General features: G+C 39.8%; 1 protein-coding gene across 3 annotated transcripts in view; it reads right to left on the reverse strand.

Annotated features, from left to right (window-relative positions):
• The window catches only part of rgs6 (regulator of G-protein signaling 6), a 194,293-nt gene extending 170,938 nt beyond the window's left edge, over positions 1-23,355 (reverse strand). The window contains exon 1 of one of the 3 annotated variants that reach the window (XM_004917248.4): positions 23,112-23,355. The gene's annotated coding sequence lies outside the window, so the exon portion shown is untranslated. Of the gene's footprint in view, positions 1-9,865; positions 10,011-23,111 lie in introns of those variants that run through there. The other 2 variants (XM_002936882.5, XM_012969437.3) reach the window with 2 other exon arrangements.
• Positions 23,356-24,427: the final 1,072 nt, after the last annotated feature.

The raw sequence follows: 24,427 nt of genomic DNA on the forward strand, positions 1-24,427 counted from the left end.
CTGCACCTGTCTCATTCTCTTGCATGTTCCTGAAGCAAAAGGGCTTTACAACTGTAGTCATCCAGTGTCTATGAAATAATGTATGTCCTAAAGTTGCTGATGGCAGAATAAAGGGTAGGTGTTGATGGTTCAGCCAATTTCAACTACCCAGCTGTGCTCAAGGAAGGATTTTGTTAAAACCTCATCTATTAAAAGGGCTTTCATTTAAAAACTCTCTCCAGCACAGCAAAAGGTTTATCCCTACTATTGCTTGAAGATGAGCAGTGCATGCGTGCCACCGGCTATTTGCTCTGGTGGCTGCATGATTCTGACAGGTTTGCACTGACACTAATGGAACCGAAGAGGCTGCTTTAATAGTGCTGGGTGTTGTGGCAGAAATGGGAACTGAAGCGTGACACATAAAGTCATTAAGAATCAAAATCTATGGATGTTTTGGTACCGTACAAGGGGTCCTTATCAGTGTGTTATCTGCTTGTACCATTTGTTTTATTTATATTTAGAATACCTAGTACCTCTGGCCTTGAAAAAGAAGTGTGCTTAAAACTATATCCACCAACTGCAGCTAGAAGGGTAATCAGTCTTAAAGGAAAACTACCACCCCAGAATGAATACTTAACCAACAGATAGTATATATTATGTTAAGTGACCTATTAAAGGAGAAGGAAAGGCTAATCCACTTGGGGGTGCCAAAGTGTTAGGCACCCCCAAGTGACTTTAATTGCTTACCTCGTACCCATGGCTGGTGCCCCTGTTAGGAGAAAACCACACCAGCCCGGGGTACCTGCAGCGAGCGCTTCCTCCTTCCTTCTGTTGTCAAAATCCCTTGGCCGGCGCATGCGCAGTAGAGGGAAAAGCTGACTTTTTTCGGCTTTTCACTCTACTGCGCATGCCCAAGCGCTTGAAGAAGGAAGAGGAGACGCTTGCTGCAGATACCCCAGGCTGGTGAAGATTTCTCCTAACAGGGGCACCAGCCCGGGGTAAAAGGTAAGCGATTAAAGTCACTTGGGGGTGCCTAACATTTTGGCACCCCCAAGTGACTTAGCCTTTCCATCTCCTTTTAAGAATCTCACCAAACTGGAATTTATATATCAATAAACATTGCCTTTTACATCCTTTCCCTTTGATCTACCATTTAGTGATGGGCTGTGTGCTCCCAAAGAGATCACATGACCAGAAATAATGCAGCTTTAACTGTAACAGGAAGAAGTGTGGGAGCAAAAGGCTCTGTGCATTAATTGGCTGATGGCGCCTAGCATGTATGTGTGCCTTGGCTTGTTTGTGTGCACTGTGAATCCTATGATCCCAGGGGGCGGCCCTTCATTCTTAAAATGGCAATTTTCTATTTAGGATACATACTAGTAAAATAATAAAATAGTATAGAGACCTACGTTGTTTGGGGGTATAGTTTTCCTTTAAATGGAAAAAAAGAACCTCCCCAAGCTTGACAGAATTAGAATGGAACTCCATTCGGCTCTACATAATAATACCAAGCCTAACTATGATGAGGCATAGACAAGTTGGGTACTTACTATTACTTACTATTTCAGGAGGGATGAAAATGTTTACATGACTAAATAGCCATTGGCACTATATTTCCAATCCTTATGCGGGAGATTTAATTAACTCAATAAGGGTACAAATACTTTTATTATAGTATCTGCTTCTTTTTAAGTTCTTTTAAGGGCCGTGGCAGACGAGGAGAACTTTTGGGGAAATTGTGGTGCTGCGTATGCCATCCAACCAGCGATCTGCATTCTCGCTGGTGGGATGGAATTTCGGGGAGATTAGTTGCCCGCGACAAGAGAGATTTGTCGTGGGCAACTAATCTCCCCGCAGGCCCGGATTGTGGAGAGGCCACAAAGGCCCGGGCCTAGGGCGGCAGAAGTTTAGGGGCGGCATGCCGCCCCGCCGCAAGAAAATTTTTAAATTTGTCTCCCATACGGAGCAGTCGGGACCTCTCCCCACTGCTCTGTATGGGAGTTTAAAGGAGTGTTCGCGCATGCGCACTGGGGAGAGGGCGCGTTCGTGCATGCGCATTGGGGGGCGCGCGTTCACGCATGCGCACGGGGGGACACCCTCAAGGGCGGCCTCGGGGTGCCCAGGAGAGAAATCCGGCCCTGTCTCCCCGTCTGCCATGGCCCTAAAAAAAGTTGTAAGGGCTGTGGCACACGGGGATATAAGTTGCCCGCAACACGGGAGATTTGTTGAGGGCGACTAATCTCTCCGCGTGCCACAGCCCTAAGTGTCCGGATTTTTTAAAATTATTATTTCATTTATTTTAATGTTTCCTTTGACTTGCCTGTTTATTTGTAAATTACAGAAAGGTGATCCTGATGTTGTTAAAAAAAGTAAAAACAAAGTGGAAAAAACTATATCCACCAATGTATAAACAAGTTAAGAAGTTTAACTTTTATGTTGCAAAAGTGCAGCAACCACCTAATAAAGTCCTTGCCCTAAAAGTCCTTGTGTGGATAGATGTAGCATAGTTGGCAGTGCCTGCCAGGAAATTAGTTACAGTGTATACTATAGCACACAGACTGCCTTACACCAATGCAATGGGTATAAGGTACCGTATATACTCGAGTATATGCCGATCCGAATATAAGCCGAGGTACCTAATTTTACCTAAGTAAACTGGAAAAACCTATTGACTCGAGTATAAGCCTAGGATGGGAAATGCAGCAGCTTCTAAGTTTCAATAATCAAAATAAATACCAATAAAATTAGGATCTATCAATCTTACTGAACAAATACGTGCAGGGAATGAGTATGCAAGATGCCAGGCTCCCCCCTACTGCCTCCTCTAGCAAGGAACCAGGAAGGAGCGGAGCACAAAAGAGCATACAGGGAATCAGGTAGCAGAGGGTGTTAGTTGGAGGGACTCGAGTATAAGTCGAGGGTTAATTTTTCAGCACATTTTGGGTGCTGAAAAACTCGGCTTATACTCGAGTATATACTGTAACTTAATTGTAGTCGGAAGGGAAAGGGGGCTCCCATCAGCTCTTTATCAAGAAGCTCAATAAAGAACTAGAGGGAAACCAAACTTTTCTGACCACAATAAAGGCATTTTCTGATCACAATAAAGGCTATTGACCACAATAAAGAAATTTTCTGACCATAATTAAGGCTATTGGAGCGCTTAACTATTGCTAACACCTCATTCCATATTTGTGATCTAAAGAGTACAACCTGTGCTCGCCTATTCACTTATTGGCAGTGCACTACCTGATGCTCTAACTATAAGAACTTTGTGTTCTTAAATATTTTTAACGCAAGATTCTCTTTGGGAAACAGTTCAGCAATCTTTTTCATCAGCTTCTGGTCACGTACCATACAGAGCAATTTTTCCCAGAATAATGGGAGGATGAGCATTAGAATGTAGGAAAGTATAGTTAAAGATACCATGGAAAAAAGGCAGGAAAGAAGACGTGCAGCGTCAAGTCTTTTCCTCAACCTTTATCGCCCTCTTTTCCTCTTTACTAAGGCAAACACTCTTTTATGGTTTTGAAAAAGCGGCAGCCAAATTTATTAACCTTAAGTTCACATACTTGATATCTGACCAACGTAGTAAACATCAGAGTAAAACTATCAAACTGGGTCCCCACCCCAAGCCCCGTTACCAACCATAGCACCTTCGTCATTACCCCTCCCCATTTAACCATAGCTAATATCCGCAATCCCTAGCTTCAGCCCTAAAACAACTTCCGTTATCACTCCTGTTCCTTGGCTCACTATCCTTACTATAACCACTTGTAGCTGCGTCTATGAATTTTACTCCACTCACCATAGTCACCACACCTACCCCCCCAATACCCACTTAACTCCATCTCTTGCCTCCTAGCCAATCACTTGCTAAATACACCCCCATAACCCCCTGCAATCTATTCCTTCCTGGGTCCACTTTCTATTCCTGCCATGGGCTCATCCCTTCACTTCCCTATGGTATCTGGGGCCCCCTAGGAAAATAGAAGGGGAGGCAAAAACAAATGGCAGAGAAAAAAAACAAAAAAAATTGAGGGGGCAAACACTTAATACAGCAAAAAGGGAAGGGGCACAATCCATGGTACATATAGATCAAGACAGAATAAATAAAAAGTGAAGATAAAGAAAATTTGAGGGGATGAAAATAATAAGGTATGATGTATAACCCTTATTACAGGGAACTATAACCGTGAACAATGTAGGTCTTTATAAAACATACTGCATAAAACAGATCATATGTAAAACCCTGCTTTATATAAATAAACCATTTTCATTAAAATATTCTCTTTTAGTAGTATGTGCTACTGGGTAATCCTAAATGGAAAATCGCCATTTTAAAAAATAAGGGCCACCCCCTGGGATCATAGGATTCATGCAGCACACAAACATGTTACAGCACATCAGCCAATTAATGGACAGAGTTCTGTATTTTACTCCCACACTTCTTCCTGTTACAGTTAGAGCTCTATTCAAGGGGAAGGATGTAGAAGGGCAATATTTAATGATAAATAAATAAATAAAAATGAGCACCTGCTTTGAGACCACTGAGAGCAACATCCAAAGGGTTGGTGAGCAACATGTTGCTCACGAGCCACTGGTTGGGGAACACTTATATAAACTGTTTGTTAATATTCATTCTAGGGCTATAGTTCTTTAAAGGGGATGAATGAATTAGGTATTCAAAACAATAAAGTATGTAGGCATTAGAATATCTTTATTGTCATTGTCACGTGAACAACGAAATTTACAGAAGCAAAAAGGACAACTCAAAGCGAAAACATGAGGTTACCAGATCATTTAAAAAAAATGCTGGGCAAACATTATAAATACAAGTTACTGGGCATATTTCTTCCTGGATTTTCAAAACATGTCCCCAATATAATTTTTTGTCTGATTATCTTAACCCCAAATCTCTATATTTGGCACAGTTATTATTTTGCATTGCAAGTGGCTTACTGAATGAAGTGTTAGAGCATTAAGTATAACACCAGTACTAGCTGTCCATATGAGAGTACATTCCAATAAATGCAGAAGAATGGAATGAGATTGCTGGATAATTTTACATGGCTTCACTATCTTTGCTCCAAGAAAAACCTAGCATTTATATTGTCTATAATGTGCAGTGTGGTGGGCTGAAGGCAGGAAAGAGTAGGCCAGATGATCCCTCAGGACAGTAATACTATCATCTTGGCAAGTTCAATATGAGTGGCATTTTGTGAACTGAGCTGTCCCCACAAGCCAAACAGAAATCTTTTCCAGAGACAGGGGAGAGTTCAGTTGTTAAGAAATAAATTCATGATTGAGGCTCATCTGGCATTTGTGTGTCTGGCAGCATAAGTAAAGACTGATCACACAAGCCTTTCCTGTTGTGATAAAACCCATTTACACAAGGCTCTTACACTGCATAACTGTAAGGAGCCCATTTCCTAAGGTTTTCTGAGAAAAGTTGGATTTTTTTTTTGGTTTTTTTCGAGATTTTTACGTTTTTTTTCTACAAAATTTCGAGATAATTCTGAGTATTTTCTAGAAAAAAAATGATTTATTTATTTTTAAAAACCGCAAACATTCGAGATTTATAAAACTTTATGTCACTTTTTTTGACTGACAAAAAGTACGCCAGTTTTAAGCTTAAGAGAACTACAGAGTACTATGGAGGCTTAGAATAGTAAAGGAATAGTCAGTAGGTAATCAGCTTGAAAAAGGAACTAAAATGTCTTGAAAGCTTGCTATGGTTATCTTAGTTAGTCAATAAAGGTATCACCTTTATACCACTTTTTCAAGGGGTACTTATCAATATTTTCTTTCAACTCTACCAACATTATCATGACATTTAATAAATGCAACAATGATTGTGTTTTATTTGAAAAAATACCTAAAGTCAAGTTTACGCAAATTTAGGTATCTAAGTCAAAGTCAGAAAAAGTCTAGTTTTAGTAAATCTGCCCCTTAGTGTTTTTAGCATAGGCGGATGGTGACTTTTTGTTTGGGGTGGCTAAAGATGGGTCAAACATAGACTGTTCTAAAGTTAATATGAGGCTTAGTAGATTCACTGCTGGAGTAAAAAATGAACCTCCCAACTACCTCTTGCAGTTCCCACTCACCTCCAGGGATACTGTGCAAAAGTGTGGGTGGAAGTGCTTTTTTTTCCCCTAAAATGCTTAGGATGTAAAAATATTCATACATGCACTTGTGAGGGGTTCTCCATCCACTTGTGTTTGTGATCAGTTAGCTTAAATGTGTTTTAGTTAGCTTTACAGAGACAAAGGCAGTGGATACTGACATCCCAGGCACATTACATACAGTCAAATGCTGTCTATATTTACAAATCTAGCACATCAAATAACAAGAACAAATATATAAAAGCACAATTAGCTTTTTCAGGGGGAAAGAGTTAATTTAGGACTGGAGCAAGCATGATAGGGATATTATAGATGCCAGGTGACATGCAGTTATAACCTGCATGTTATTGGATAATGAATATGCTTGTTTCTTTTGGTTCCGTAATTTGACTGACAGTGTTGTTTCACAGAATTGATAAGTTATCAGTTTTGTGGAAGTATTAATTTTCTTGATATAATGAATTATGTGCTATTGAATCTCCCTTTCTGTCACATGCATATATTTTGTCATGAAAATGCTAGTCAGTTACATAATTATATATTTTGTCCAAGTTTTGGTTTACATAATTCATTCTGTAAGTAACTTTACACATAACTGGTTCTCTTGTATGAATTTTAGACATTTGTAAGACATGTTAAAATTTATAGAATGGAGTTTGTAATATAATGATATCCTTTTGTTCACAAAATTTATTTTCTTCACTAAAAAGATGTATTTTGTATATTATTTACCAGTGTATATGGCCACACATGCATTTTCTGTACTGGGAATTGTTTTTTGTATACACATGTATATTGTATGTATGTAGAAAGTTTTGGTTTACATAATTCATTCTGTATCTTTACTGTTACCTTTCAAAGTACCTTTACACATAATTGGTTCTGTTGTATGTATTTTATACCCCATAGGAGAGAAAATGAACAGATAAAAGCTTCAGGCATGGAGCTTGGCAAAGAAAAGACTGGCAATGCCAACCCCTCTGACAATGCCACAAGAAACCACTTTGATCTAGCCCCTTACACTGGCCCTGGGGTAACGAATAGCCCACATATTCAAAAGGACCAAATGCCCTCAGTTTTGCAATGAAGCACAAATTACTTCCATAACAAGCCTGCCTGCCAGAGCCCTAATGGTGGAACTGCCAGAAGGTGCAAAACTGGGTGTTTCCATGAAATCACTGAAGGAGAAAGAGAACGGAGACAAGGGCACACATGGAACTTACAATTCAGAATCATAACATTGCGGCACAAGGAAAATTATATATTTATATATAAATAATGAATAATTATATAATGTAGTTGGCCTATAACGCAGCATGTGTATAACAACATTAAGATCAACAAACCTCTCTTTATAGTACTCTATAAACCCCTATTATGATTGATGATTCATTAGGTGGCCGGCACTGTCATCATACTGGTGCTCTATTGTGCAGCCCTATGCACAAAGTGATCCACTACAGTGTCAAATGTGATTAAATCTATGGCTTAAAAACTTGGCCCTTTAGAACCCTGCTATTCTCTGGGGAATCGTAAAGCCTACAAACAGCCCCTTCAGCTCTTGCTGAAATACGTTCACCATCCTGACAGCCTCTGGGCCAGTAAATATTTGCAATATTCCTCTGGGAGCAAGAACAGCATTGGATGTTCCCCACAAATGCCCTCCTCTAAAACCAGCCCTGAATAAGGAATTAAAGAGGATCTCCAAAAGCTGATTTTTTAAATAATGTATTTCCAAGCAGCTTTCCGATAGATATTAATTACTCATTTCCATTGATTTAAAGTGATTTGCTTTGTTTGTTTATCCTTTTCTGTTCTCTAGGTCAGGTCTGTTAATTAACTGCTTCTGCAACACTGTTTAAGCAGTCAGAACAAGGGCAGAGAATATAAACAGCCAGTCAGGTACCACTTTCAACAGCTGTTACATTTAGAAATCATTTTTAAAATCGTTTGGAATTTTCTTACATTATGGCAATGGGGTTGAGGTCCCATTTCATTTTAAGTACGCCAAAGTACTGTCAAACACTAGGGTTTCCTTCTGCATAAAAAGAATCATATGTGTTCTTCTTTGCCCATCCCAACTTGAGCTGCTGCGCCAATATGCTTAATATAATGCCAGCTTGGATAAAGCGGCTCTCAGCTCTGTCACATAAAGGATTTCTGTGTGTTGATTAGCCACTTGTTTCCTGTTCCAAAACACAGGCCTTTGGTCCGTCACCATCAATGTGCACTCTGTAGAGCTTTACTACTTAAGCATGGCAGTTTCATTAATCATGTGCCATTAAAGTGCCATGTGCGCAGAAATGTAACATCTGTCCTCAATGAAATGCTATTCATAGTACGCCAGGCAGACAGATCTCTGCTTAGGAGGCTCATCTGCCAACCCATCTCAGGCTGCTTCAAAGTCACATTCCTGGTTAAAGGCAAAACCTCGCAGTGCAAGCATCCAACTGGGCCCTGTTTTCTGCTACATTAACGTGCATTTCATATCTCATTCAGCTCTGTCTGCATTAATCCATAAGCAGGATCATTTCGTATTCTTTACGCAAGAAAAAAAAAGGGGCCATATAGGCAATCCAGGAGCCAGGAACTATAGCCATGTACGGAAATGTGTTCTTGATTGAGTTAATGAAACAAAGAATGAAAAAAATTATCATTCTGCACAATTGTATATGAAATTTCTATTGTAAGCAGTACCTGTTTGTCCCTTTCTGCTCTCTATGCTGGTGGCTCTGACTTTTTTTATAATAATTTTTATTAATTCATCATTGATTGATAGAATACTGACATAATACTGCATTTCTTGTGTAACAATATCAACCTCATTTACAGTTTAACGTAAATAAAAAACAAAAATAAAACATGTCTAAAACCAGCAACAAAATGGGTCAGTTCACCTATTAACCATTTCTTTGGTGGCCTAGCCAGCTAGGGCGATAACTAAATAAACAGGTAAGTAAAAGGAACTCTCCATACCAAGGACAAGTCTCCAGGTTTTTTCATGTACAGGAAAAAAATCTAGGGCAGCAAATATATTTCCCTGAATTAAGGAAGGGTATAATGTCCCTTTAAATACTATAATACAGCATGACGTTTGCACGTATGTCAGCCAATCAAAAGAAGTATTTAGAGTACAGGTGTCAAACCCTTTATCCAGATACCCATTATCCAGAAAGTTCCGAATTACGGAAAAGCCATCTCCCATAGACTCAATATTTTAATCAAATAATTCACATTTTTAAAAATGATTTCCTTTTTCTCTGTAATAATAAAACAGTACCTTGTACTTGATCCCAACTATATATATAATTAATCCTTATTGGAGCCAAAACAATCCTATTGGGTTTAATTACTGTTTAAACAATTTTTTTAGCAGACTTAAGGTAGGAGATCCGAATTACTGAAAGACCCCTTATCCGGAAAGCCCCAAGCCCCGAGCATTCTGGATAATGGGTCCCATACCTGTACAATAAAAAGTCACTGCATTTGAGAGACAATGTTTTGGGAATATTTTCCCACTCCTTTTTTGCAATTGGGAGTGAGAGGCTGGACAGACAGATCTATCCTGAAGTATCAGCTTTGGGCTTAAGGTACACAAAATAATTCATGTGACTTAAGCCCAAAGCCCAAAGAGTATTTTCACCAGCTTTTTCCCTCTGCTCAAAACTCAGCAGTGACATGTCACTAATTATCTGCCTTTGCCTCTAGTTGATGTCAAGGGCAATTACACAAAACACAGGCACACTTTTTCAGGCAAGACTCACCATTCCTGGCATTTTCATTTGATGCTTCTGACATTAATGGGGGGGGGTGTGATACAGTATTTGAAGGTCTGCTGTTGCAAAAAATGTGCCTGGCAGTACGCAGCAAATCATCCCTACATACCAACAGTCTCAGAATCTTGTATGCACCAAATTCATGATTTTTTTTTTCAATAAGAAGTAGGGGGTGGAGTAGGTGAATTTTAGGGCAGGTCAATGATGTCAGGTGTGGGTTATGATGTACCAATCAGTGATTGGATGATTGCAACACCATTCATTTCAAAGTCCTATCTGGATTTCCTAATTTGGAAATTTTCACCTGGACAGCCCTTCCAAAAACCTGGTTGTTTGGGTAAAAACTGGACAGGTGCCAACCCTAAGAATAAATGAATTTAAGTGGCCAACCAAATCTTTGACCATTCACCCAAATCCTGAACAGAATCTGTGCATCCCTTCTCAGAATACAGAAGTAAATGCTAGGTAAAAACTTCAATAAAAAATTATGTGCCTCAATGCAAACATGCTATCATCTTAACTGCCTCTCCCTTATGCTGCAGAGGATGCGGAAACTTAGGAACTTATCTGCATACATGGGGGCTATGTCCCACCTTGAAAAACTTCTAGTACCAAGTATTTCTGTTAGCTACAAATATGTTTAATACTCACGTGGAACTTAACCTTGAATCAGCTCCTTTTTGCCTACCTTATAAGAAGATACCACAAAATTACAGACCTTTGTTATCACAGATCCTAGCCGCTGCTAGATGGTTGAATACCCTCGATTGGCTCGCCCCCGCTCTTTCCTTTTTTTACAACTGCATCAAAGACTTAACCATATATGTCTTATCTATCAGCCTGGTTAGATGATACACTAGACCAGGGGTGTCGAACTCAATCAGAGAAGGGGCCAAAATCTAAAATCCAGCCTAAATCGCGGGCCGAATGGTTTAATGAACAGTCATAAACTGACAACGTTAACCAGAAATGGGAATTTAAAATGAGTGGAACAATCTTTTCCTTAACAGTGCTGTTAACAACCAACCAACAGATAGCAGATTCTGATTTTTATGCCTGCACTTTATGCCAGGAACTGGCAGCTTCTGCTGTGTATTTTTTAGCACACGCTCTCCTGTGTACTTTTTAGCACACCCTCTCCTGTGTACTTTTTAGCACACACTCTCCTTTGTATTTTTTAGCACACCCTCTCCTGTGTACTTTTTAGCACACGCTCTCCTTTGTATTTTTTAGCACACCCTCTCCTTTGTATTTTTTAGCACACCCTCTCCTGTGTACTTTTTAGCACACGCTCTCCTTTGTATTTTTTAGCACACCCTCTCCTGTGTACTTTTTAGCACACGCTCTCCTGTGTACTTTTTAGCACACGCTCTCCTGTGTATTTTTTAGCACACCCTCTCCTGTGTACTTTTTAGCACACACTCTCCTTTGTATTTTTTAGCACACCCTCTCCTGTGTACTTTTTAGCACACACTCTCCTTTGTATTTTTTAGCACACCCTCTCCTGTGTACTTTTTAGCACACACTCTCCTTTGTATTTTTTAGCACACCCTCTCCTGTGTACTTTTTAGCACACACTCTCCTTTGTATTTTTTAGCACACCCTCTCCTGTGTACTTTTTAGCACACACTCTCCTTTGTATTTTTTAGCACACCCTCTCCTGTGTACTTTTTAGCACACACTCTCCTTTGTATTTTTTAGCACACCCTCTCCTGTGTACTTTTTAGCACAAGCTGTGTACTTTTTAGCATACGGCCATACGCTCTCCTGTGTTTTTTTTTAACACAACTCGCCTCCTGAATCTTTCCTGACTTGTGGCTTGTGATCCGTCCGTACTTGCTATCTATTACGCATGCGCATAGAATCTATGCGCATGCGTAATAGTTAGCAAGTACGGCCGGCTATGCCATATAATGATTCTACTATGGCCGGCCGTACTTGCTATCTAATACGCATGCGCATAGATTCTATGCGCATGCGTAATAGATTGCAAGTACGGCCGGCTATGCCATTGATGATTCTACTATGCCATAGCCGGACGTACTTGCTATCTAATACGCATGTGCATAGATTCTATGCGCATGCGTAATAGATAGCAAGTACGGCCGGCGAGATCGGTGCGGGCCACATTGCAAGGCCTGGCGGGCCGGATTTGGCCCGCGGGCCTTGTGTCTGACACCTATGCACTAGACACTCATAATGACATTTGGTCTACATGGGATTGCTAAAAAAGGACAATTACTATGCCCATAGATTGAGCTGAAATGCATCTATGTAAGTACCCCCTTAAATTTTTCACCTTCATTTACAAATATCAAGCTAAAATCTGTAATGGAGGTCTTACTCAGCATTTAAAAATCACTGATGTTATACAAACAATTTCATTTAAGCCACATGCAGTGTTACTGTATTGAAACCTATTGTTTTTCTCTTTGGCTCTAGCTGCCTTTTAAGTCTTTATCTGGAGACTATACAGGAGCACTTTCATTCTGGTTAGCAGAATATGGCACTTAGCTATTGCTATTTAGAATTCATATATTTTACAATGTTGTACACTGTAATGTACTTTTATTGCTGCAGAAAAATTGCAGTATATTTTTTTATATTTATGTAAATTTAAAGTGGAGAATAGAGATGTAGGAAGTTATACGTTTTATACATTTTGTTTAATATTATACCTTGGTTTATCTGTGTTAATGTTTCATGGTTAAGGCAGGCTTATGATATATGTATACTGTATATTTTTGTAAATGTGCACCACTGGATGGTGTGACAAAACCCCACCCAAGTTTTTTTTGGGAAGAGTCTTCATAGAGATTCTATTAGATTACATATAGCAATAATATCCATAATTAGGTTGGTATAAACATGGTCTAAGCAACACAGGATCACTGTATCGAATGAGGCATGTTATATGAGTATGAGTATGGTATCACATTCAACAAAAGATCAAATGGTCGGGGCCTATGCACGCCGCAGGCAGCTTTAATATTCATACTTTCTCTGTAACTGAACCTTTATGGGCCAATCCTGTATATGGAAATATAAAGTGTTATCTACATCCAGGTTACATGTTGCAAATGTATGTATTGGTCTGTGAGTAGGCATTCTCACTATTGGGAGTAAAAGTGACATATATCTCCGTGGAAGCCTGTTGCCCTCAGTGGTATCACCTTGGCACTTTAGCACTTAAGCGCTTCAAGATTAATAGGGCTGCTGCACCATAGTACATTTTATATGCTTCACTACAGAGCTTACTGGTATTTCCTTTAAACAGGGTGAATGAAGTCAAGGAGCTGCACTCCTAAAACTTAGGACATAACAAAAAAGCAAGAGGAGCACTGAATGAATTCAAAGTGGACACGAGTCAAAACTATTCACAATCATTTAGTATCCAGTAGCTAGTAAGCAAAACCAGAACTAGTTAGAATCTAAATAGGCATGAGTACATACATAGCGCCAACACAGACACTCTCACAGCCTTGCCTTACTGAACACTACTCTAGGACAATTTACTGGAGTCCTAACTGAAGACTCCCCCACACTACATTTCCTTGGTGAAGTACAGGACTGCTCATATAATTTCTCAATTTTAAAGTGAGATATAACAGGGGTAGTCCTTATTCACTGGGTTTCTTCTTCCTTTCTCTTTACTGAGGCCTCCTGCCTTAGGTTTCCCATATCATCCACCCACCTTGCTGGAGTGGAGGCCAATGAGGCCTAGGCACATTTATGCAGTGCTGAAAATGACACTGAATGGATTCAGTCAATGATCCCCATTTATTATGCCTACTCGTTTATTTTGTTGTTTTTTGTTTTTTTGCTGCCTTACAGGCGGAGAAACAGTACTTGTGCCATTGGCCTTAAGCAGAACCTTATATAGGGGATTGCTACAAATATATAAATGTAACTGGACTCAGAGAGCCAGACTAATTTGTCTCAGAAGAATAATTTGGAACTTTAGCCATAGTATGTGTGTATTTAAATTTAATCCTGCACATAATAAGCCAAACACAAGTGCAAACACACTAGTGCTATTCAGCTCTTCCCAAATCTGCAATCCTCACTGATGGCAAGCCCAAGGTAAGTCCTTAAGGTAGCCATGCAGTCTTACTAGTTTACATAATGGTGGCAATTATTTCCTGGTCCTAAGACTGTATCTCTGTTGACTAAAGACAAATAATTTTACCAAATGAACACATCTACAAATGCCTTTTTCTTAACAAAGTGGCATCCAGTCCATCTAACCCACAAACTGACTTTCCCTACAGCAAATTATTCATTGCACATCTATCCACATGCATTAAACAACTCAGATGCAAAAGCCAATATTTGTACTTTTTATATCTTAAATTGTGTCCTTCCCTACTGAAGCAGTAGAGCTATTCCTGGCATGACCTGGCAAGGCTGAAAATTCTGCCCTTTCTGCAATCTCTGTGTATTCTCCCTAGACTGATACAGCTGTTTTAATGGGTTAAAGTTTGATGTAACTGGAAAGAAACAAAATCCCCTTTGTTCAGAACTTCATTGTTGAAGATTACAAAAAGCTGCTTCTCTGCATCTTCATCTCCTCTCTATACCTTGTCTTTGTGCTTCAGCTGCCCTTTACCATCCATCTAGCAGCATCAGCCTTTCTAGAATAAATGTGAATCAGGATTAGTCTGTCCATGGTGACAGAAGCCTAGAGATATAGAGGTTTGAGACTGCAACACTGGTTCAATTTAAAAAGATGTATAAAATGTACTGGATCAAAGGCCTCCAGATATTAGATCTTTTAAATACAAAATCACGCTGGGTGCATTGTGCAACATCATGGGGAAAAACCATCTAAGACAAAACAGGGGATACAATGCCTATAGTAAAGTACAGAGAGGCAATGAGAGCAACAAACAACCCCAAGCACTGAGAATATACATATCCTCACTTTTAGGGATAACATTAAACCCCACTGTATGTACCAGGCCGGAATTCCAGGGAGCCACTAATGCTTTTATGATTTGCTTAACGAAGCTATTTTGCTACTAAAGCTGGGTCTGCAAATCATTGCAAAGAACCCTATGCCTAATTTAGCATTTGATCCGTAAGCTGATTTTACAACTCTATACCCTGCAGAATAAGTCAATGAAAGAACTGCACAAAACTTTACATTATTATTAGTAGTAGTAACAACTATTTATAAATGGGTGTATACACTGAACATATAGAATACATACGAAAAACGATAACTGATATAAAAGGTAAAGGCTCCCCTACCCAGAAAAGCTTCACATGTATGGAAGAAGACAGTCCATTCTGTTCTCTTATTCTAGGTGATGTGTATATTACTACTGAACGTAGCCTGGAAGGTTATAGGCCACTCGTGGTCAAGAGGACACATTCAAAATTCTATACATACAGGGCTGTGCTTGTTGGAAACCTGAATGGATTTTTATAAGCAATCCCTATAAGGTGGCCCCAAGGGAAAGCCCTGTGATTTGGAGCTATGAATCACCAGGGGTATATAAAAAGTATGATTCCCATCTAATAACATTGATTGGTTTGCCTTCTTATGTTTGTAAATGACCAAATGTCAGCAGTGTTAAATCTGTTCACCTCATTACAACCTGTCTCTCCATACTTAGCCAAACCTCAAAGGCCAAGACACACCATCGTGCCCAACTCATTCACTTTTTTAGCCTTTACTAAAATGATGGCAAGTCTCGGTGGTTACTAGTTTGTAACAGGGTCCATGGAAGAATGTTTCTCTTGAATGAACAGAACTTTATTAAACAGCAAAAAAAAATTAGACCAGTAAACCCAGCAAAACACAAGTAAACCCTGCAACATTCATTCCCTGTCCTAACTGCAAGCAAACAAAAGCCTAAAAACGTTTATACGAAAGATGGAATCAGTGTTTTTTGCAAAACTTCTCATTAAGATAGTTATATAGGATGGGCGTTAAGCAATGTCCTGTGCAAGGACCAAAATGCTGTAAACAATAAATGTATTCTGTATTCTTTACATGCATGTGTGACCGTATTTCTTATACTATGTTGAATTAAGGTTTGATGGGTTCCTGAAAGTAACATAAAAAGTTACCTATAGGTCATGTTGTTCATTTTTCCCTGAAAGGCCTGCTTTTGTTAGTAATTGTTCCTAAACCTGACTGTTTTGCCAACCTGTCGGTCCCTTCTTAACCTGTCAGTTATAGCTTCTAATGGCAATGGCCTACTTCTGCACAAATATGGCAGCCCCCTTATAGAGGGACATGGGGATCGAATAGGTAATGTAAAAGCATTAGGCAAATACTTTTATGGCAAAATTATATATAACATGCAAAGACAATGTAACGATAGATATAAAATAATTTAATTTCTGGTGTCAGTATCTCTTTAACAATTATCAGTGATTCCTTCTGTAGATCTTGCGTTTTCCATTCCTGGAAAGCAATTTTCCTCTTATAATATAAAAATGATGTTATTTAACACTGAATATGTTTAGTAAGGGAACTGAAATGTAACTGTGTATCACATAAAGACTCACTGCATAGCAATAAAGTAATTCCGTTCATTCCTAGTAGTTTCACTTTCTGCTGTTAATGAATTAGTATGACCATTTTTTGCTATTTAGGCTTAAAAACAGATTGCTTTTTGTTTACTTTAATTATGTTTTTTGGCTCTTCCATCCATTATTTTAAACTTTCCTATTTTGGTTCGCCATCTTTTTTTGCCTTATAATACTGGCCTTCTGTTGGAGGGGGCAGAGTAATGATGCCACAGGATGGTAAATAGGCAAATAGCAAGAAAATGGGCACATTGGTTAGGAAAAGTGGCTAGGGTTGCCACCTTTTTTAAAAATCTCTACTGCAGGATGGGGGGGGGGGCAGGCGGGCAGTGATGTAAATGAAAGGGATGGTGATTTCATGGGACGGAGCCAGGCTGGCAAGGACTTAAGTGACAAGGGATTTGGTGAGTGTCAGAGCTAAAAAGGGACAAATATATTGCTGGTAAATTTGTAATACCAGCCATAGTTGGTGATTTACTGGCTAGGGCGGCCAACCATATAAAGTACCGCAAAGGTGGCAACTTTAATTGCCATTTTTCTCGTCTTCCACTTCAGTGTGGGTATAAAGTGTGCCATGTAAACATGTACTTCTGTAAGACAGTGCCCATAGCAAAAGTCCAAGCTCTTCATCTTGGGAATGTAATATTTATTTTAGCAATTACAGACCTATCACATAGACTGTAAGCTCTACAGGGCAGGGACCTCCTTCCTCTTATTCCAATAAAACCCTTTTAACTTTTAAACTTTAATGTAACTATATTTTGAATTTATTTTTTATGTTATTGTTGCATTGACCCCTGTTTGCTCTATTAATGTTCTACAGGGCTGCATGCACAAATATTTATTAATGCAAATATTCATACATACCATTAAATGCCCCCAGTTTTTGAAGGACAGTCGCATATATCTCTTTTCCCCTTCCAAAGGGTATGTGGGTGTGGGTACTGGTGGTACAGCTTAATATGATCAGTTCTGTATTTTGGAAGTCTAGAGAGGTATGTATATTTTCATTCATATAGTGCTATTTATGTATTCAGCACTGTACAGTAAGTATGTAATCGATTTTTAGTTGATTTTGTATTGAATTTATTAATTTTTAATTTTGTTTTGAATTTAAGGTGATTTGTTATTAAATGACAGCCAATGGCTTTTGGGGAAGTAGTTGGTGCTGGGAGTTGCAGATGAAGGCTGCATACATCTAATCTATTTAGATTTTTTTAAGCTTTCCACTACTAAAGCCAGTCCTTTTCTGTTAGTTTATCTTATTTCTTTTTCTATACCCGGCATGTAAGTTTTCTTTTTAATATATCTGACATCTGTTATATAGCATAAATGCACCTTGCCAACCATTAAACTTATTCAATAAATGAATGCAAACTACTGATTTCTGTGTTTTTTGTTACAACCCTTGGAATGGCTATGTTGCTATTCAGTACTTTCTGCTATGAATAATATTAGGCTAATACAGTAAAATATGACACAGGTGACACAAAACTAATCACTTAAAAGGCCACTCTGAGCTGTAAGTGGATGGAGGCTGCAAATGAGGGTTCCAATCTAATGTATTCCTTAACAAGCATTCAGGTATATATCCCTTTCTACATGATGGGCTGATTATAATGACAGGTCTGCAGTTATGGGTAGATGTTTAGTTCTAAAATGATAGCGTTGCAAAAGTCACTGTGTGACATGCAGTACCACGAGTCACCTATTGTTGTCAGTATTTACCTTCCATAGGCAAGAATAAAACAATACCCCCATCTACAAATAAGCTGCAGTCAAAACAGAGGTCTGAATTGCAGTAGTTTTTAAATATATATTATGTCCCAATGAATTATTAGGATTGTTATTCCCTCCAGATCTACTTTATTTTGCTAAGTATAAAAATAACCCATGCTAGAGTAAATGCATTGTATCTCTCTGTATACTGCATAAGATGTATACTGCATCTAGAAATCTGTTGCCCCTGTTACAGAAAATGTTATTTAAGACCCTATTTGGCTAGGCATGCACCCAAAGATGGTTTGTCATGCTTATAGAATGCTGCCTCACAGCAAGGGGATTATTATACAGAGGTGGATAAACAAAGCAATCACTAGCCAGCTTGATAGACAATGGCTGACAAGGCCATCTGTAACCTTCACAGTTTGAGAGCAAAAGGCAAATACACATTCAGCTATTAATATATTTATTAGCAACTTTCATAATGAAATTGATAAAAAAATGGAAGATTGGTCCTTTACATAATGGGAAGGTAAGGTGATATATATGTATGTGGAGCACAGTTAATTTCAGCCATTGCCTCAGGCAGCAGAAAGGATAGAATCACCCCTGCCTACACATATCTGTCTCCAGAAGATTTCTGCAAAACAGCATATCTTTGCTTATCCACTGAAATATACTCTCTACTGCTCTTTGTCATCATTGTTTACTGACCACTCATTCAGTCTCTGAATTTTACCTTTGAAACAAATTGGTTAAAAAATATCCTTGTCCATTGAACAAACTGAAGAGGGGGGCCAAAAGGACTTGAAGGTATCTAATTATATAATGTTTAAAGGAGCACATACACCCACCCAAATAAATGTTGTAAATTGCTGAGGACACTCCTCTGATCATTTTTGGAACTTCCTTTTTTCTTTCTTTTTGTTTTCATGACATCAGCAGTTTTACACTGCTAATATCATAAATCTGTAACAGAGTTACTGTTCTATCTGGGTGGCTAACTGCCCATTAACGGACAGAATGTCAAAGACTTAAGTTACTGAAGCATAATGCATCCCTCACTTCTAGTGAGCAGAGAAGTATCTGGAGATGGCGCTTGTATCAGAAACATTAGCTTTTGCCATTCTGTACAAGCTGGCCGCAGATTGGCAACACTGTAAATTGCAAAAGTGCTCAGCAGAGCACTATGAGCAATTTCTTGTTTGTGTGGGCATTTGTCCTCTTTAATAAAATGTGGTTAGAATATTTTTAAAAAATCCTGTATTTCAATCAAGCATAATCACTTCCTCCCACTACAAATATTATAGCATCAATACACCAACTAGAACTCTATGCATTATAAAAATGTCTATACTATTTTATGGCACAGACATTGGAGAAAGAAGAACAGGGATAGAAAAGAAAAGTATAAAATGATTAAGAGAATAAGAGAAGGAAGAAGTAAAACAGCAGCAAAAAAAGTAGAAAATGAAGATGTTGTGAGAACTAAATTGAATCAAAGAGGAGAAACAGAAAAGGGTGAAAAAAAAAGAAAAAACAAAAGAAAAAGAATGGGTGGAAGAGTGAAAAGATGAGAAGATCAGGTTGACTAAAATGTGTGAACAGAAAATAAGTTAAGGAGGATGAAAGAGAAAGAAGAGAGGTTTGGGAGAAGCTCAAAAGGAAAAGCAGGTCTGGATGGATGCTGGGGTCGCTGACCCTGACAATCAAGATTTATTCTTAGATTTTTTTGTTGTTTAATTTAATCAAGTATTTATCTTCCATTCAACCACTGCTTTGTTGCTAGAGTATGTGTGCCCCTAAAAGCCAGATACTGGCTGCAGAACAAAAAGCTAAATATTTCAAAAGCCACAGAGAATTTAAAATAAAACACCAACAACATATTTTTTTCCATCATATGAAAAGGTCTTCATTATATAAAAAGTTAAAGTCAAGGTGAACTATTGCTTTAAAAGGGATGAAAAGCCTCTTAAAATATTAAAGTAAATATACATAAAGTGCTCCCCTGAGCGCTTTTCCTGTATACATTAATTTTGTTGAATGGGCAATTTTGATAAAAAGTGGTTTTAAAAGCCTCTTTTTTCTTAAACAACTTCCCATGGGTTAATCCACTATGCCTCTCCAATCAGAAGCCTCTTGGAGGATTTGGAGCGATGGAGGAGCTTCCTAGAGCCTAGCACACTGGTGCGATATCTGCTGCACTAACCTAACAGCGATGCAATGTTCACAATACAATGATACAAGAAAAACACTTTTTCACAAGATACCTTGTGAATGGCATGCCCCCAGCAGACACAATACTGGCAAAGAGAGGAAAGAGTGACTGTCACAGCCACCAAAGCACTGGGTTAGGCTTGGTGATATTGCTCCAGAGGGATCAGTAAGCAATGCATAACCTATGCAGAGGGCTTCTCCCACAACAGGCCACCAGCACAATATTCTTCAAGTTCTTTTTCTCAAAAAAAAAAAATAATAAATTGTAAAATCTTTAGACAAACACATCATACATAGTTACTTACATTCATAAAGTTTTATCCCTGATTAATGAAACAGAGGAAACAACCTATACCCAACTGGTCACGAAGAGAGAGAAATGTGCCAACAGAAGCCGTATCATCCTCTGCTTCATGGCATCAGCCTAGTATAAATATGTCAGCAGTGCAACGGAAGAGGAGTTTCCAGGGACCTAGACATATCAGCCATGAACTCTAAGATAATCAGAGACACACATAAACAGATAAAATATACATTCCATGGCCAGCCCATCAATCATAGGCATCAGCTTCATCCACACAGGAAGGTATTAACCATAGAGCCTCAGGCAAAAGAAGAGTATAAAAGTTGTCTACTCAACATGCTACCCCCCCCCCCCCAGCCATTACCTGGGAACTTTAGACACACAGAAGGGACCACCCTAACATTCAGAGAGGGAAATGTAGTAATCAAAAATACCCTGTTGCAGAAGCATATGAATGCCAATCAAAGTCACTGGAATAAATCAGCTGAGCAGCACAGCAACAATACTAAAGTATACTAAAGAAAGTGGATGTCACAGGGCCAGACTATGGATAGAATAGAGAAGGCATTTGTCTTGAGCCCCCAGCATCCATAGGGACAATTAGGAAACATAGATAAAAGTAAAAAGTACATATATTTGTACAAACCTTCCCCCCCACAGTAGTCCACATTTAGGCAGGAAAGTCCCAAACGGATGTGTACCTGGGAGGTGTTTTGGCCAGAGTGACATGTGTTGGGGCATAACTGGCATGGCCAGGTGAAATCAGGAGTAGCATAAAATTTGCTAAATACAATGTGATATTCAAATGTTGGGGGATGTAAATTATGTAACAAATGTTAGATATTGTTAGACTACAAATGTGGAATGTCCAATATGCAGCCCTCTAGCTGTTGCTGAACTGCCGCTTCCAAAATTCCAGTTGAAGGAGATTACAGGCTGGACATCCTTGATTGCATAGATTATGTCTCTTAGTTTGAGCCCCCTGCTTTTCTGCAATATATTGGCCCCCCACAACCTGACCTGCCACCCTAGAAATCAGAAAGCAATGCCAAAGTGACTTTGTAGGACAGTAACCGCAAGTAGCTACACAACATGACAAACACAGCCCCAACGGAAATGTCACAGGAACATGGCTTCTCCCACCTAATGTGTATGATGTATGCACCAGCCATACAGACACCTCAAATTGCCCTTCTCTTAACACATGGCAATCTAAACACATTAAGCGCACAACATGACACAGAAAGTCCTTGTTACCCATCTGCCAAACACAAAATCATAACATCCTGAAGATGCCAACCCCCTAAGAGAAAACACATAGCAACCTACAGACGTCAACGACACAACAAAGCACAAATCTCATAGCAACCTAAACACATCAATACAAATCAATTTAAATTGTCATTAGACCAACCCACATGAAATCATGTCACATTTCATATGTAGGAGGGTGCACCCCCAGAGGAAATGCAATTCCAGAATATGACAGTGGCAGTTAAAATATGACAGTGACGGTGCTGCCATAGCCATCACTCAGATAAATGAGATACCAAAATGAGCCTGTCCTCACTCCAACTTAAGGTGCTCTGTAATGGTAATGTAATACAATTAGAGCATACGGCACAGCACACTTTCTACTCCAGAGAGCTGCACACAAATACCTTCAATGGTCTCCATTAATTAGTGCAGAAAATCAATGGCTGCCCATCCCCACTGGCAGCTAAACCAAAACACAAACCAGGGACTGGCAGTGTTAATGAAACCCTTCATCCATCAGTTCAACCTGTGGCCCTTCACCTGCACTTGAACTACAGAATCCCTGCATGACCAAGCTGAAAAGGATACTGGGGTGTTATAGCCAGGGTAGCTATATGGATGGGTAGTGGGTACAAATGTAGGGGTGCCCCATCATTTCCACTGCACTGAAAAACAGTATGGTAAGGGGTGCCAAAGGGAAAATAGCATTCTAATAGCAGCTCTGGTTTAGTTCCAAAATAGCTGGAGAGTCACAGGTTGGTGAAGAGGATTCCATAGGCAAAAGGCAAGTAGAAATCTCCCCCATAACACAGCAATGTAACACAATGCAATAGGAGATTGGGGACACACAGGGCAGCAGATTGTGTTATGATTGCTTATGTGCTGGGATGCAACACATCAATTCCAACACCTAGCAAAGCACAGGAATGAGGGTGTCACACTATCAGTGCACCCAATGCAGGGTGCCATCCCAACAGCCCCTAAATTCCAACACAAGGTGCCATGCAGTTCCATTACTGACAGTGTTTGGGATATTATGTAGAGGGAAGAGTGGGGGTGGGGGCAACCCAAGCAGGTGAGGGCATATAGGGCTCCCACATATACACAAAGCCCACGGAAATTGCAGACACATAGGGGTGAGGATGTGGCTTGACATCCCTGGGGTGTGAGAGGACCAGGCAGGATTATTACCTTAGCAACCAGAGAATCCTCTCCTCCTCCGCTTCTCTCCAGTCACAGGCTGCTGACAGGAGACCCGGACATGCTCCCACAGACACCCCTGTACCTGCTCAGTCCGAGGAAGGAGGTGGAAGAGCAGCCTGAGGGTCGCCCGGAGACAGGTCCATCCCTATACGCACATAAAGCTGCTAAGGATGGAATAAACAGGACGTGCTGCTTCCCACCTCCCTCCTCCTCTCGCACCAAGTGATGCTGCAGTAGCCGGAGCGCCCCCTGCCGGACCTTTGCCGGCGACGTCCCTATAAGCGCGCACACGGGAGCCGGGAGCGTGCCCGCGCCTGACCCCCCCCCCCCCCCCCCTTCTCTCTCTCACAGCTACGGGAGCGCCAGGTGCAGCAGCCTGGTCACGTGGGGCGTTGGGCGGAATGAGCGCTGCTCAAGCGTGAGAACGGCGTAAAGGGGCATGTGGCACTCCGCCGGGCTGTCAAACGCATGTAGCGCTCCGCCGGGCTGTCAAACGCTGTGTTTCATTTGCTCACATCATGGGCTCTCCATATTTACGGGATCATGTCCGCATTTATTCAGTGTAAGGTATTGTGCCCATACACATTTTCACTTTATTCTTTCCCAGTTGGGAAGAATCGTAGTGCAGACAAACAGGGTCATATTATAGAAAAAAAAAAAAAACAACAAATTCTACAACCAAAATGGCAGTAGTCACATTTAAGATACTGGTGTTACTGCTCATTCAAGTGTTAAGTGTCCAAACTCTGCTGGAGATTGTTGTAGGATTATGTTGGATCAGCAAAACATCCTACAAGTCAAATGTAGTTGCATGGGTTAAAATACAATGGAACTGATACAAAAATCTCATGTAAACTACATGAATGAATTGCCATCCAACACGGCTCTTAAGAAAGGGATGCTGCGTTCAACCAGATAAAATCTGATGGTGTCTGATGATTTTGTCTCATTGAAATAGATGGTCGGCGAAGCCACAGGCACGCCCTGGGTAAAGCCTACGCGTGAACAAAACACACCATCTGACTTTACATTATACCCAATGGAGATTGGATTTTAGATCACGTGGTGTCGCATGGCGTTGGGATTTGTTACATGACTCACAAAATCTGATCAAAATCTTCAGTGGAGTTTAGCCCTAAAACCCATAGTAACCTGTTTCAGCTGTGCAAGAATAGGCAGCTTTAGGCAATAATAATGGACAGAACAAAGTTCCCTCCTATTATTGCTGTATGAATGTAATACTATGGTAATTGGGCACGTTTAAAAATGTCATCTGGCCATGCACAATGTCACCAGAGCATGGT

This window comes from Xenopus tropicalis, chromosome 8, assembly GCF_000004195.4.
Source record: "Xenopus tropicalis strain Nigerian chromosome 8, UCB_Xtro_10.0, whole genome shotgun sequence".
Lineage (NCBI taxonomy): Eukaryota > Metazoa > Chordata > Amphibia > Anura > Pipidae > Xenopus > Xenopus tropicalis.